The sequence below is a fragment of the Morus notabilis genome, unplaced genomic scaffold (assembly GCF_000414095.1).
Source record: "Morus notabilis unplaced genomic scaffold, ASM41409v2 Scaffold985, whole genome shotgun sequence".
Lineage (NCBI taxonomy): Eukaryota > Viridiplantae > Streptophyta > Magnoliopsida > Rosales > Moraceae > Morus > Morus notabilis.
Genome location: NW_010356679.1, coordinates 460,942 through 475,931, shown reverse-complemented (window position 1 = coordinate 475,931; position 14,990 = coordinate 460,942). Strand labels below are relative to the sequence as shown.

At 30.3% G+C, this 14,990-nt stretch overlaps 1 non-coding gene across 1 annotated transcript; it reads right to left on the bottom strand.

The window, feature by feature from the left end:
* Positions 1 to 10,456: 10,456 nt before the first annotated feature.
* Positions 10,457 to 10,575, bottom strand: LOC112093174. The gene has a single exon (XR_002902940.1). It is a non-coding gene; the product is annotated as a U5 spliceosomal RNA (small nuclear RNA).
* Between the last annotated feature and the right edge of the window lie 4,415 nt (positions 10,576 to 14,990).

Here is a 14,990-nt window from a genome sequence, read left to right as displayed (position 1 = left end):
TGCTCCTCGCAAATATATATATACACATGTCAAAGATTGTTGTTATAAAAGAAATATTTTCCATAACAAATATTGTCCACACGCATTACAGGTCTTCATCACTTTTATTATTATTTTTCTGAAAGGTACTTTTGTTATTTTATTTATGAATTAAAGATCATTATGTTATTTTACGTTGTTAATAATCATTCTTCTTTTTAATAATAGAGATATTTTTTTTAGATAAAGACATAATATTTGAATTTTAGTAAAACAAATTTTTGATAAGAGATAAATTTTAGCTGTAAAAACAGAGAAAGAGAAAAAGAAAATATCATTGTTTATCAATTTTAGACACGCAAATTTAGGGTAATTTGAAATCAAAATTAAAATTTTATAAAATTGGTCCTATTTCACATTTACATTGATGAGTAATAGGAAAAAAATTTCAAAGTACGAATAAAATTTTAGGCATCTTTATAATTAACAAATGACTCTTTATAAAATATGAACCTTTTTTTTTTAAATAAAGACATAATATATGAATTTTAGTAAAAATAATTGGTAAAAGACACAATAAAACTAAGATGGCCATAAATTTTGGCTTTAAAATAGAGAGAGAGAGAGAGATTCCCTCTTCTATATATCTAATTGACGTATCGTAAACTTGCCTGCCCTCTTCTATATATCTAATAGACGTATCGCAAACTTTCTTGTTTTACACAAAAGATGAGAATCCAAAAGTACCGTCTCGATTTAAGCATGATAGTACCCTGATTAATATGTGGCCAAGTATCATCTTAAACATCACTCGAAAAATTAAAAACTCAATACAAATAATAGATTTGAAGTATAAAAAAAAAAAAAATAGATTTCAAATCTAGCAAAAAAATAATAATATAGATTTCAAAACTACAGGGAAAACCTCCAAGAAGAAATTTTTTTAAAAAAAATCTACAAAAAATAAAAATAAAATCCAAAACCCAAATCCTACAATGCAAAATAATTTTATAGTCAATCAGAAAGTAAACTGTCTCTCTTTTCAGCACCTAAAAATCTAGATTGCAGATAAAATAGGGATTTGTGCAAGAATAGCCGATTATAAGGCATGGCTTAAGTAAAATGACAACTGTTTTTTGAAATTATAGCCAAATGTAGACCATTTTCAATGTAAATATTAATGTTAATTGTATATTTACTATTAAAAAGTGTGATATAAAAATTATTTTTATTTTTATTTTAATGCATAATACTATTTGATATGTTAAATTTATATTTTTCATAATTGTTAAGTTTTGAAAGTTATAAAAGTAAAATTTTATGTTTAAAATAATTAGAAAATATAAAAATTGTATTGATGACATAAAAAAGTAAACATTTCAACCAATAAAAATAAAATGTTAAATTTCTTATATACTATATTTGGTAAAAAAATTTATCACAAAATATAACATATGAGAAATTTAATATAATAAATAGTATTGTATTATAGAGTATTTTTTATACTCAAATATCAAATTTATAATTGATTATGGGATATGCTCTTGATTTAAGAGAAAAAAAATCCTAAAATGCTCTTAATAGGAAAAAAATCTATCCAGAATTTTGTCTCCTCCATAGCACGATGCAAGATCCCCTTCTCCGCTGAGCTGCCGCCGGCCACTGGCGGTCACCGCTGCGTTTAATGGTTAATCAAGTTTTTGTTGTCGTGAAATTTTTTGGGCTTGATGCGGTGAATGGTAAATTTATTTATTTTTTTATGAATTGAATGGTAATTTGATTGAATAAAACTAATTGACTGCTTATTTGTTTATCGGAATTGATTTATCATGTATATATATATATATATATATATATATGTGAAACAAACTGGAGATTCAATTGGAATTTGGGTGAAACTTCTGTGTAGAAGAAGTGAAGCCTCTGTGAAGTTCTGATAGCATAGGTTAACGTGAACTAGGAAGAGGAAATGGTGGGAATAAAAATGGAAAACCAAAAAAGCCATTAAAAAGACCCGGCCATCTATCTAAAGGCCTCGTTTGTTTCGTGGATTCGAGTTGAGATGTGACATTTTTTAAGAATTTTTAACTGTAGTAAAAAAATTATATATAACATTTTTTAAGAATTTTTAATTGTAAAAATCTAAAATTGAAAACTAAAATCAGTAAAATGAACGAGGTCTAAATTTAAAAAAATCTGGATAGATTTTTTTATGCGAGGTGGTTCAAAGGCCACATGGCTCAATTTCCCTGGCAAAAATATTGTTCATAGTCCGATCAAGATCCACAATTATTTAGCAATCAGATCAGGAAACCCTACATATACCTATATGAATAAGTGAGAGAGTTCTATTAACACCTTTCATTCTATTTTTTACACATACTTTCTTAAACCACCCAATTTTACTTGTTACACATCTTTTAAAAGGAAAATAATAGGAAATAGGCCAATATAAAAAATTTAAGAAAGTATATAGGCCAACTTTTAGTTATAAAAATTAATAGGCCATAACTTGTCAAGTTATGGTTCATAATCAGATAAGTTATGGACAAACTTATCAAGTTATGGTTCATAGCCAGACAAGTTATGGACAAAACCGAGAATAACTTGTCAAGTTATAGTTCATAACTAGACAAGTTATTGATGAAAACAGTAATTTATCCTATTTATTAACTTATGTAAACTATTGATCTATTAATTTTAATTCATCTCAAGTCTTGACTTATTTCCCTCTTTTTTTCCTTTTAAAATTTTTAAAAAGTCTCCGCAACTAAATCACCGCATATTCTACTTTTTATGCACACAATCTTGAACTATCCACGTTCTACTTGTAACTCCTTTTAAAATTTCAAAACAAATCCGTACAATTCAATTGTATTATTTTTGCTTGATAAAAACTATGTATTATAGTGAAACATTATCACAATCAATTGTGTTTTGTTCCGTGGAATATACGCACCCTATGTCTAATTATAATGGAAAAACTTTATCTAAAAGTGGCAATTGGCAGCTGTAGAATTGATGGCTCATGACTACTCGTACTTCATTATTTTGTTGGTAGTTATAAGGACAGAAAACGAGAGTAATGTAAAGAAATTATGAATCAAAAGGTAATTACGAATCAATTTGAGCACTTTATATCACTTTTATGTCCTGTCTATTTTCATCTACAAACATAAACCAATTTGAACACTTTATCTTATCAAAATTTGTTGTTGGTGTATAACTTCAACTTTTTGCGTAGGGCTTGCAATTTGTTAGTAATATGGGCTGCTTTTAAAATGATTTTGTTTTCAATACAAAAAAAAAAAAAATGAGATTGTTTTTTAGAATTATTTCGGGGCCGATTTTAGAATTGCGTTTGTTTAATTTTTTAAGAGATTGTTTTGAGTATAATAAAAAAGTAAAATCGTGTTTAGTTATAACTATTAATTAATATATTATAACATTATTGATAAGTACTATGAAATGAAAATAGAAAAGATAAAACAACTTTCAACCGTTTTCTAATTCCTTTACAAAAATTATTCTCACTGTTTTTTTTTTTTTCGTTTTCAAAACATTTGTTAAACAAACACAGTTTAAAGACTGTTTTCATTTTCGTACCTCAAAAAGTGTGCAAAAATGTTTTAAAAAACAAGTAAAAATTAATTCCAAATGCACTTATGATCTCTTTGCAGCAAACGTCACCATAAGCATCCTATATCTTTTTTTTTTTTTTCTTTTTTAATCATAGAGGGAGATTTGAACTCAGATATATATGGTGTTGAGATTTGCAGAATCCATATCAGATTTCACCTTAAAAAAAATCCAACTCAGAGTGACGTATCCTAATTAAATCAATGATTGATTTTTTAATTGTCTACTGAAACACGTGTTCTTGATCATAAATATACACCTAAAATTTTGTTGTTTTCTTCTCCCTATAAAAAAATACCAACTCTCCACTATCAACCATTTAAAGAAAGATAACAATAAATGAGTGAATTAACAACTCTCCCACTCAATGAGGGGAAATTAGTGGCTGAACCAAGCCCTAATAATAGAGGGTATGTTTAATTCACTGATTTGAGTTTTTAATTTGAATTGAGATGTGACTTCATGTGAGACCTTTTTACTATAGTAAAAAAGTTAAATATGACTGTTTTTTAAAGCTTTTTACTGTAACAAAACTCAAATCGGTGAAATGAACGGAATCATAAACTCTTGTCGTTGATAGTGAATGGTACTATAAGGATATCTAAATCATGTGTAAAATCTGTACAGAAAACCTCATCCGAAAAGACATGACGAAAGCAAAGTTGATTGAATTCCGAAAGTGGAAAACCACTTGAAACCTTAATTTATTACACCAAAATCTATATTTTAAAAAATTGGAAAGTCAATGAGCAATATCCCTAATAGGATATTAATTACACTTCTAATGAAAATGCAAGAAAATTTTACAAAACGAGAATTTATTCTTTCCTTGAACTGAAAAGCTGTTAACCCTCTGTTCAAAAAAAAAAAAAAAAAAAAAAGCTGCTAACCCTAATATAATTTTAATCTCGGAACTTGGAGTAAGTTTCGAAATAAACTGAATGCGAATGTATTGTCAATTTGTCATGCCTTGGAAGAGGTAAATATCACTTTGCCACCTCTCAACTGTGATGCCTATATAAATATTAAGTATAATTTGAAACATATTACCTCTATATAGGTTCTGTTCTTCTACAATAGGAACGATTTGTTAACATCTCTTGATTTTAGAAGCCACTCGGAATGTTGCCAATTACCCCACAAGAAACTTTATGAACGTTTGGTTCACAGATTTAGAACGATAATTTAGAATTATTCTCAATTTACGTGTGTTTTTTATGAGAAAAAACACTATAGCAAGCCACGAACTATGATTCAAACTATGACATGAATTCTCATACCAAACACCCTCATAGGGATGTGTCATATGTCATTAGAAAACGTTATGACTTACCTTAAGCTAAAAAAAATTTAAAAAAATAGCAAACGGTTCATATTGCAAAAGATCATGGCAAAGTTTAGGGAGCTAATAAGCTAAAAACATGATAAAGACATAAAGTCACAATATTTTATCGTATATGATATCACGAGCAAAAGACAGGTTTTTTCTTTTTCTTCGTCAGTATATAATTAATAATGTCTTAAATCTTTAAAGAAGTCATCAAATCTCACCAAATCTTAACGAAATTATTTTCTGAAAGAAACTCTTAAATTAAGATAATGAAAAAAAAATATACACTATACATATATATATATATATATATAAGTTGTTGAAACAAGGGCCCAAAAAAAAACGATAATGAAAATGACACAAATATTGTTTGTACAGTGTAAAATGGTGGAGAACAATTAAAAATCGTTGATTAATTCAAAATCTTTAGGTGCACGGAAGAGAATTGTAAAATAAATAAATAAATAAATAAGACAAAAAAAATCCAATGTTAATGTCATAATTTTTACGCTTAATCTTGGAGAAAAATATATGGTTTTCTATGGTTTGAGCAAAACCTATCATTTATGTCATTTTAATGACCTTTTATTTTTCTTTATTAATTTAATGGCAATTGTTTATTTTTGAGTGAGTGACATAAAATAATATTCTTTACCAGGAGTGATATTTTTTATTTTTTCCCCTCAATCTTGTGGTTTATGAGGAGAGCAATGTCTGAGTGGGGTCTGCAGCGGAGCTAGGAAAATTTTTCAATAAGATCGCTATAAATAGATCATTAATTATTGTTATTATTATTATTATTACCATAATTATTATTATTATTACCATAATTATCTTAAGAACTTTTTTTATTAGATGGCGGCATAATTACAAATTTCAATTATTTAGGGAGCACACAAATGAAAATTTTCTCATAATTATGAGAGTATTAACCGAAAATTTTTAAAAAGAGATTAGGTGTAAAAATTGAAACATCAATACTTGAGTGGGAGCGTCACTCAAAACTGAATTATCATTTCTTAAATTTAGCAAAGTTTTAAAGAGTCGACTATTCTGATTAATTTGATAGTGACGTTTAGTTTAGTGAATTGAATGAGACAAATTATCGGGGCTAATTTCATCTTTTTTAGTGCTAAAATAATAAGTCAAATCTATTTTGATCTCTAACTTTAAAAATGTCTTCGTATGTGGCGTTGATCTATTAATTTATCCTAAGTATCATTTTGTGTATAAGTCTATAAGAGTGTTAAAAAATAGACGTTTTGAGTTTTTACGGGGTTAAATTTATAATTTTACGTGTTAGAACATAGTAAATTAGGGGACGCTTGTTTTCTATATTAGTCTCTGATTCTGAATCATGATTCATGGTTTTTTACAGTGTTTTTTCTCACAAAAAATACACGTAAAACGAGAATGATTTTGAATCATGATTCTGAATACATAAACTAAACGTCCTCTTAGACTTCGTGGCTAGGGACAATTTTTCATGCTTCAAGGGGAATTGGCTGTATGACTTAAACAGTTGCTTCGTGGGTTTAAAGGCTTCACATCTCACGTCCAAAATCACCATTTTCGTGAAAGAAATTAAGCTTTGATTAGGTAGTAAGAGAGAAGAACGGCATCTAAAAAGAGGATACAACCTGTTGCGCCATGGTCGAGCAATTAGACTATTCCTTGGATCCGTATGCCAGGGGCCGATCCCTAACGTCAGGAATTGACAATTAAAGAGCTCTAGTAGGTAGGGACCGATCCCTAACGTCGAGAATTGACAGTTAAAGAGATGTCCCAAGGTTGAGGAGAACACCCAAGGACAAAGCGTTAAAGTCGAGAGGTTCTTATACCGCCTTTGAAGGTTTTGGTGTCGAGCAGTCTATAGGATCGGAGTCAAATCAAATCCCGCCAAATCAAGAAGGGATAAATCACATCAAGTATCTGAATTCAAATCGAGAGATCATATAGCAATCCGCAAGGATAATCCCCAAAATTCGGTTATTCAAATAAAGATATATCCAAAAAATCCCTTAATTAAAGGTTTTCTAGGGTTAAGGTTTTCTACATTCAGGAGAGCCCATAAAAGGGGCTGAATTCCTCGTTTGGTTTTTGACGCATTATTAGCCTACTAAGAGAAAAACTATACTTTTAAGTATTAGTGCATTCACAAGTGGATGTAAACAAATAGTTTCTGTCGAACTACTATAAACTTTTGCGTCTTCTTTATTTTGCTTCATTTATTTTCTAATCTATTTGTGAGTGTGACTGCGTGAGTGATTCCGGAGAAATTAGATTCCGAGTTGATAAATTTTCACCCTCAACACAACCTAATCATGACAAGTTCTTTGAATTTAGTGATGAAAAATGATTGCCATGTGCTTGAATGTGTAGGTGGTCAGCTTTTGAGGTTTTTGAGAAGCATGAAATCCATAGCTGAGATTTCCCAATTTTTGTCGCCCATTTGATTTTCTCCACTCGGTCAGCCTCTTCACATTCAAAGCTCTACGAATTTTGCCTCCAAATTCGATTAATGGGCCTAAGGGTCATAATTATGACCTGAGTGCTCCAACAATCTTTCACGTGGCACTCACATTTTCCGTTGTCATTTTAATGATTTATTTTGTGAAAATTATAGACCAAAATGTGATTAGGATTACAGTTACAGAACAAACATAAAATTAACCAAAAGTGATTCCTTTTTTTTTTTTATCAAACTAATTAAATATTAGTTTATGATTATGCCTAAAAATGGTCCCCTAACTTCACACAAAATCCCACTTTACTCCTTGACGTTTAAAACGTCTGAAAACTGACCTTCATCTATTCTGTAACGGTAAGTTAATTAATCCTTGAATTACATTTCTTTCAAAATTTGGACAATAAATCATTGTTGGCCATATGCAATTTTAATGAAGGTTTAAAATTAATATTTTAGTGGCTTTCGAAGGGGAGATAAACTTTTGGATTAACAAGTAAATGGTATGGGGTTCATATTCTGTTTTTGGTTTTTCTCGTAGGCTTTCCCTCGGAGAAGTGAAATATAAAGGTGAAGGAAGTATAATGATTTTCTCTCATGTTATTTAGTAGAAGAGAAAGAAAAGTAAAAAAAAAAATATTAAATCTAAGGTATTTTACAAAAATATCTCAATACAAATAAAAATATGATAAATGGTGAAGGTTAAAATTGTTATTTTACACATATTTTGTTTATCTAACTTTTTTTTTCTCATCTTTTCTTTCCAAAGTTTGAAGGATTAAAAATTAGTGGGCCCTATAGATTTTCATTTTTCTTCCTTCCTCATTTTCTCTCTACCAAACAACCTAAAATTTTATTTTCCTCTTTAAAATCCTTCATCTATTTTCTTTTTTTTTTTCTCTTTTCCGCCCTACCAAACACACTGTTAATGTACGTTATAACAACTTATAAGGCCACAACGACATTTTTGACCCACTACTAATCCAATATCCATCACACACGACCTAGTGTTGTTTTATGTCTTTTCCTTGTTTTAACAATCACGTGTAACAAAATATGATTAATTTTGTACTGACGATAATCTACTTTGAGATGTTTTAACGCATCAAAGTGAAATTTGGTACGATGTTCGAGCACTATTTTGGAAATTAACTCTTTGATTTAATCACTAAGGGGCATGTTTAATGCATCGTATTGTATTGTATTGCACTGTATAGTATCGCATAATATTATATTGCATTATACAATTTTTATATAATACGGTGTTTGGTTAGTGGTATTATTAAACATTATATTATTTTTACTATTATAATCTATTTAAGTATTATTTGTAATAAGATAAAATTTAGGTCTAATCATAACCTAATTCAACTCTAATCTCAACATGAACCCAACATTTGCAGGCAGTAAGAGAAAAAGTAGAGTTACTACATAGGGTCTTTTTGCACAAAAAAAATTGGAAAATGGGGTCAAATTGTAATTTTTAAAAATTAAGGGGTGAAAATATAATTTTGAAAAAGTTGAGGGGTCAACATCTAATTTTAAAAAAAGAGGGGTCAAAACATAATTTATAAAAAATTTAGAGGCCAAAATATAATTTTTAAAAAGTTTAGAGGTTAAAATGTTATTTTAAAAAAATATAAACCCAACATCACTCTGCTCTCCAAACTCGACCCCAATATCAGTCCCAAAACCCAACCTCGAGCCTTCATATTTGTGAAATTTTTTATATGTTTTTAATAGTCTTTTAAGTTAAATTGTATAATACGGTCTAGTATATACGTTCTTTTCCGTGATAGATATCATACTTCGTATTGTATTAATTTTGAATCTCATATTAAATTATACAATGTATAATGTTACTAAACATTGTATTATTATTAAACAATGCAATACAATACATAATGTTAATACGGTGCACCAAACATGTCCTTAAATCATTTACAAAATTCTTTCAAATGTGATATCTTGTTTGGCGTGGCATTATTTAAGGTAAGAGGCTTACTAATCCAGTGCCAAAAGGGGAAAAGAGATGAATACTAATTTTGCGCGCCAAATTGTGAACTTCTTTAAAACAGGCTATATGTGTTAATAAAAGCATGGGCTTTCAACCCCCTGCAAAAATAAGCGTGTGCTAAGCCTACTGAGAATATTAAAAGCCCACTTAAACGAGGCCCGAGTTCAAGGGTTTATTGAGTTGTATTTTTAAGTTATGATGACTTCAAGTGTAGATTTTAAGTAAAATTTGATTTATAAACTGAGTTAAAATTGTAACTTAAGTTTGTATTTAGTTGTGTACATTTGAGTTATAATTTGATATGAGAATCTTTTTGAGTTTGTATTTAGGTGCGTTAAAACTTAAGTTTGTATTTAGATAGTATTTTAATAAAAACTCAATAGTGATGAAAAATTTGAATAGGATATATGGGTGAAATTTTATTCGTCTCTTCGTTGTAAATGTATAAAAAAAATCTCAATCAGAATTAAAACGAAAAAATTATAACGTTTATAAGAATAAAAAAAATATTGTTTATTAACTTGAATTTGAGTTTAAAAACTTAAATTAAAGAAGAAATTTTAACTCAAATTTTAACTCCAAACTCAATTTAAGGGGTCATTTGATTGGGGGATTCGTACCCCGATTCGAATCATAGTTCATGATTCGTTACATATTTTCTCTCACAAAAAATACACGTAAATTAAAAATGATTCTAATAACCGTCTCCTAAAATTCAAATTTTACAAAATAATATAAATCAAATTATAACCAAACTTTTTAAGAATAAAAAAATATTATTTATAAACTTAATTTTAAATTTAAAAACTTGAGTTGAAAAAGAAATTTAAACACAAATTTTAACTCCAATTCAAATTTTACAAAATAATATAAATTTAAATAAAATTAAATACAAATTTTAACTCTAAATTCAAATTAAAACTCAAATTATACAAAAATAATATAAATTTAAATAAAATTATAACTTAAATTTAAATTTTTTTAAAATTTAAATACAAAAGAATTTAGAGACTACCATTGTGGAGACTTCTCACGAGGAGAAATCCCCATTAAAAATAGGCGTATGCCACTAAATGCGGCGAGCACACGGTATTCTTTAGTAAAAGGCGAAAGAATAGTTCGCTTTGTGCTCACCGCGTGGCTCCGTGGATTTGACGGGCTGTATTACATCGACTTATATAGCTGGAGTCTTGGTGGGATTGTTTTATAACTCTCCAATGTGGGACATGTGAAAAGCCGTAGTTCAAGTATCTCTCCTAGAGTACTTATCCCCAAAAAAAAAAAAAAAAAAAAAAAAAAAAAAAAAAAACCTTCTCTCTTAGAGTAGTATTTATTTTATCGATTCGAGTTTTACTTGATAAAAATAAATTTTATATAGATGAAATCCTTAATCACACCAAGATCCACCATGTTAAATCATCAAGAAGAATAGACTTAAGCGGAAGCGTACTTGAGTCCATAGGAATGGATTGTTTCTTGAATCTTTTGGTTCTTGATCTTCCAAATTATTCAGTATGAATGCCTTGAGAAGGAATTCTCACTTTTCTAATGATGGGATGTCAGAAAAGGATCATACATATAATTTGGGGACCACAACCATTTATATAAAAGTCAACTTTTCATTATTTCTAATTTGACCCATCATAAAATAAAAAATAACGATTTGGTCTCTACACATATTAGGCTCACACTTATTAGATGCATTAAAGCCTAAATTACCTTAAATCTTATTTGATCACTTTAAATGGGCTTAACTTAATATGATAGCATATAATATATAATTATTATTATATATGTATATATGCACGCCCAAAATTTAATATTATATAGTAAAAAACTCTCAAGACAGGTTAAAAAATATTTGTGGAGAGTAAAGCTCCACATTTACAACCTATATACTTGAGAGCGAGTATATTATATAGTTAACCTCTTAGACAGTTTGGACTAAGATTTATTTTCAAGGAACTTGGAGCCCATCGTTTATTTGGGTGTCCTTAAATCTTAAATGTCAATGTTCGAAACATTTGAGCATAATGGTATAATTGTTCATTTCTTTTCTAATCATTAACTTCTGTGAGACTTGCTTAAAGAGCGTAGAGCTATAGATCTGGTCCAAATAAGAACTCTAGTTGTTCAACTATCCAAGTCTTCCAAATATAGATATATATATATATATATTAAATTTGAGTCCAAACTAGTTAATAGTTCTGAATATGAAGCATCATATTCATGCATTAGTACCCACATAACATAACACCCAGTGTTTTTAGGATAGGTCATTTGTAACAATTTTCACCGACACTGCTGAGTATTTGAGCAAAATAAGAAAATAAATAAATAAATAATAGTAAAATCAATAACAATAATAACCTTTTGAATGTACCTCCAACAAGAAGTCATGACGCAATTACAGGAACTTGTGAAAAATAAAAAAAGTAATGGATATATTAAGGGCCCGTTTAGTTCGTTAATTCGAGTTAAGATATAATTTTATTTGAGAATTTTTTACTATAGTAAAAAAGTTAAATTTGATTGTTTTTAAGAGTTTTTTACTGTAACAAAACTTAAATTTTAAACTCAAATTGATAAAATGAATGGATCCTCAAGTTCTTTCAACTTTTTGCTATATACTGAACTTCTTTATAAGCCTTTTCACTCCTATACAAAGTAATGGCATATACTGAGATGTCGCTTACTTTAACAGATTAGAAATATCCTTCCTGGGGCTGGAGCTGATAACAATATAGTAAAAAAGTTAAATTTGACTGTTTTTAAGAATTTTTTACTATAACAAAACTTAAATTTTAAACTCAAATTGATAAAATGAATGGATCCTCAAGTTCTTTCAACTTTTTGCTATATACTGAACTTCTTTATAAGCCTTTTCACTCCTATACAAAGTAATGACATATACTGAGATGTCGCTTACTTTAACAGATTAGAAATATCCTTCCTGGGGCTGGAGCTGATAACAACCGGAGAAGCAGAAAACCGTTTTTCATCATTTGAAACTTGTCCATTTTCAAGTTTTGCGCCATTTTCATCTTCAAAAGAGTTATCAGGAGATGATCCGCATATCTGTGTACTGTTAAGCTTCCACCTAGGCAAATACCAAGAGAAATAGAAATGTGCGTATTAAAGAAAGATTAAATCTAAACCTTGATTCTCATCTATTAGAAAAAAAATGTTAGGATCCGTTAGTTGGGGGAGGGCATTAGTAGATTGTTAATGGTGGTTAGAGGAGAGTAAGTAGTATAAAAGGGAGGGATTAGTTGTTGGTAGGGATGTCGGATTTGTGTGAATTGTTTGGGAATTCTTTACGGCTTGGGAAACCAACATTTGGGAGAGTTGCAGCCTCTCCAATGCTGCTCTATCAGTGTTTCATCATTTTATTTTGATTCAATAAAGCTTAATTTCTTAAGAAATTGTTGGGTTCCTATCAAATGGTATCAGATCATCAATTCTTAGTCGACATGCTGCACCGACAGGGTCGGTGGACACCAGTTCTCATTCTGGATCTTGGAGGTGGCCTAACTCGATGGTTTGAATTGCCGGTTTTTTACAGCGATGACGCCGAGAGTAGGATTATTTAGGTGGAATGAAATTTTTTTATGTTTCGAATGACATATCGAGAGAAATTAGAGGTTGTGACTGTCCACTTAGAAGCTGAAGCTTTGGCCTGGTTTCAATCGGAGGATTGACTTGGCCGTTTCGGAGTAGGTCAGAGTTCAAGGCTCACTTGTTGCAACAATTCCGTCTAGTAAAGAAGAGCTTCATACTTGAGAAGAGTGTCAAGGCAATCCCTGGCAAGCTAGATCGTTTAGGTCAATTGATGCACCGTAGAGAAGAGCTTGTGGAGGGCGGGCGTAAGAGGCACTGCGATCTGGTTGGAGTGAGTCGCGATCAGATCAGAGCACTGAACTTTAGGTTCTGCGATCTGATTTGAGAGTTGAATATAGGGCTTCTAACTACATAGCCATAATGGAGGCGGAGAGAACTAAGTCGCGACTAGATCTGGAAAATCCAAGACAAAGATCAACATCGGAGGGAACGCGACAAGAACTGAGGGTGGCTGATGTGGGTCATGATGGAGGGTAGTGTGAGGCTCTGAACGTGAATCTTGAAGATCTGGGCGAGATTGACCTAAATCTGGACGATAAAGAGGACAATCCCGGTCAGAATCGAGTGGGTCTTCGTCGGGAAGAGCTGATTGGAGCTGGGCTTGGGCCGGAGAATGACCAGCGACCATGGTAGGTGGAGATTGAGGATGGGTTCAACCAAATCGGCTTGGATCCATTACTTGTTGGCCAAATCGACATACAACAACGGCGTGGGGTACAGATTGGAGCCGGTTTGGGTCTAGGTCAGCGGGATCTTTGTGAGGGGCCTCGGACCTACCGGACTTTCTTAATGCTGGTTACTTCAAAACTCCTCACTTAATTAGTTACAATGAAAAATGTACTTATCATATGCATACACTACTTGTTGTTATTTTATAATGGATATGATATATTGGATGTATTTTTAAATCTGATGTAAGAATTTTCCAGTATCAATTGACACAATGCGTTGTTATAAACTTAAAAGATTAAGCATATCATAAAATCCAAAATTTGAACATGATGAAAGATAGTGTCAATAATTGATTAAATTGACAAAGAGAAATGTCAACTAGAATCCCAAATGATTAGTTCAATTATGATTAGCATAAGCTTATGCTTGTTCCCGAATCGAATTCGGGTGCGGAAGCGTGGTAGGAAACAGCGGATCGTGTATAACAAAAATTTTCATAAAACTTTTGACATACTCTATAGATTATATTAATTTATGCACGAATAAATTAATCACATTAATTTACATGATTCAAGGATCAACCGAAAAAATACCTGGAAGCCGACTCGGATGATAACTTGAATTTCTTTGACCATGAACAGTCCTTACTCCAAGTTTTGTGTTTAGAATACTAAAGTCTTCCACGTCAATTCCTTGATTCCACGTAGACGTGTGTGTGGGCACACGTGAGACACGACAGGTTTCTTAAACACTCGAATTTTCACAAACACCAACGCATGCACGATGTGGAATTTTTGGAAAAAAATTTTGCTCTCTATTTTTCACTATGAGAAATTTCGGCCACAACAAACTTAGGGCTGAAAAATTGCTTCAAAAATTATATATACAATTTTCTATCTTTCAAAATATTTAAAGAGTAGAAGTCAAACTTCAAAATAGAATCAAATCCTTAACTCCAATTTTGAATTTGGAACAAAAAAATCCCTTCCCCTTATCCACAAGGTGGCCGGCCACACTCTAGGGTTTTATCCCTGTGTGTGGCGCCTATATCAGATAGGGAAGGAAGAGATTTTATCCTTTATCCAGTAGTCCAATTTTAATTCAGATTCAAATTCGAATTTAAGTTAAACTTAAATTAATTTGAATTCTAAATTGAACAACTTATCAAATAAGTTTAAATGGATAAATCTAGATGTGTTCAAATTCAAATTTAAATAATCACATTATTTAAATAATAATTAATTCTCAATTAATTATTTTTTTTT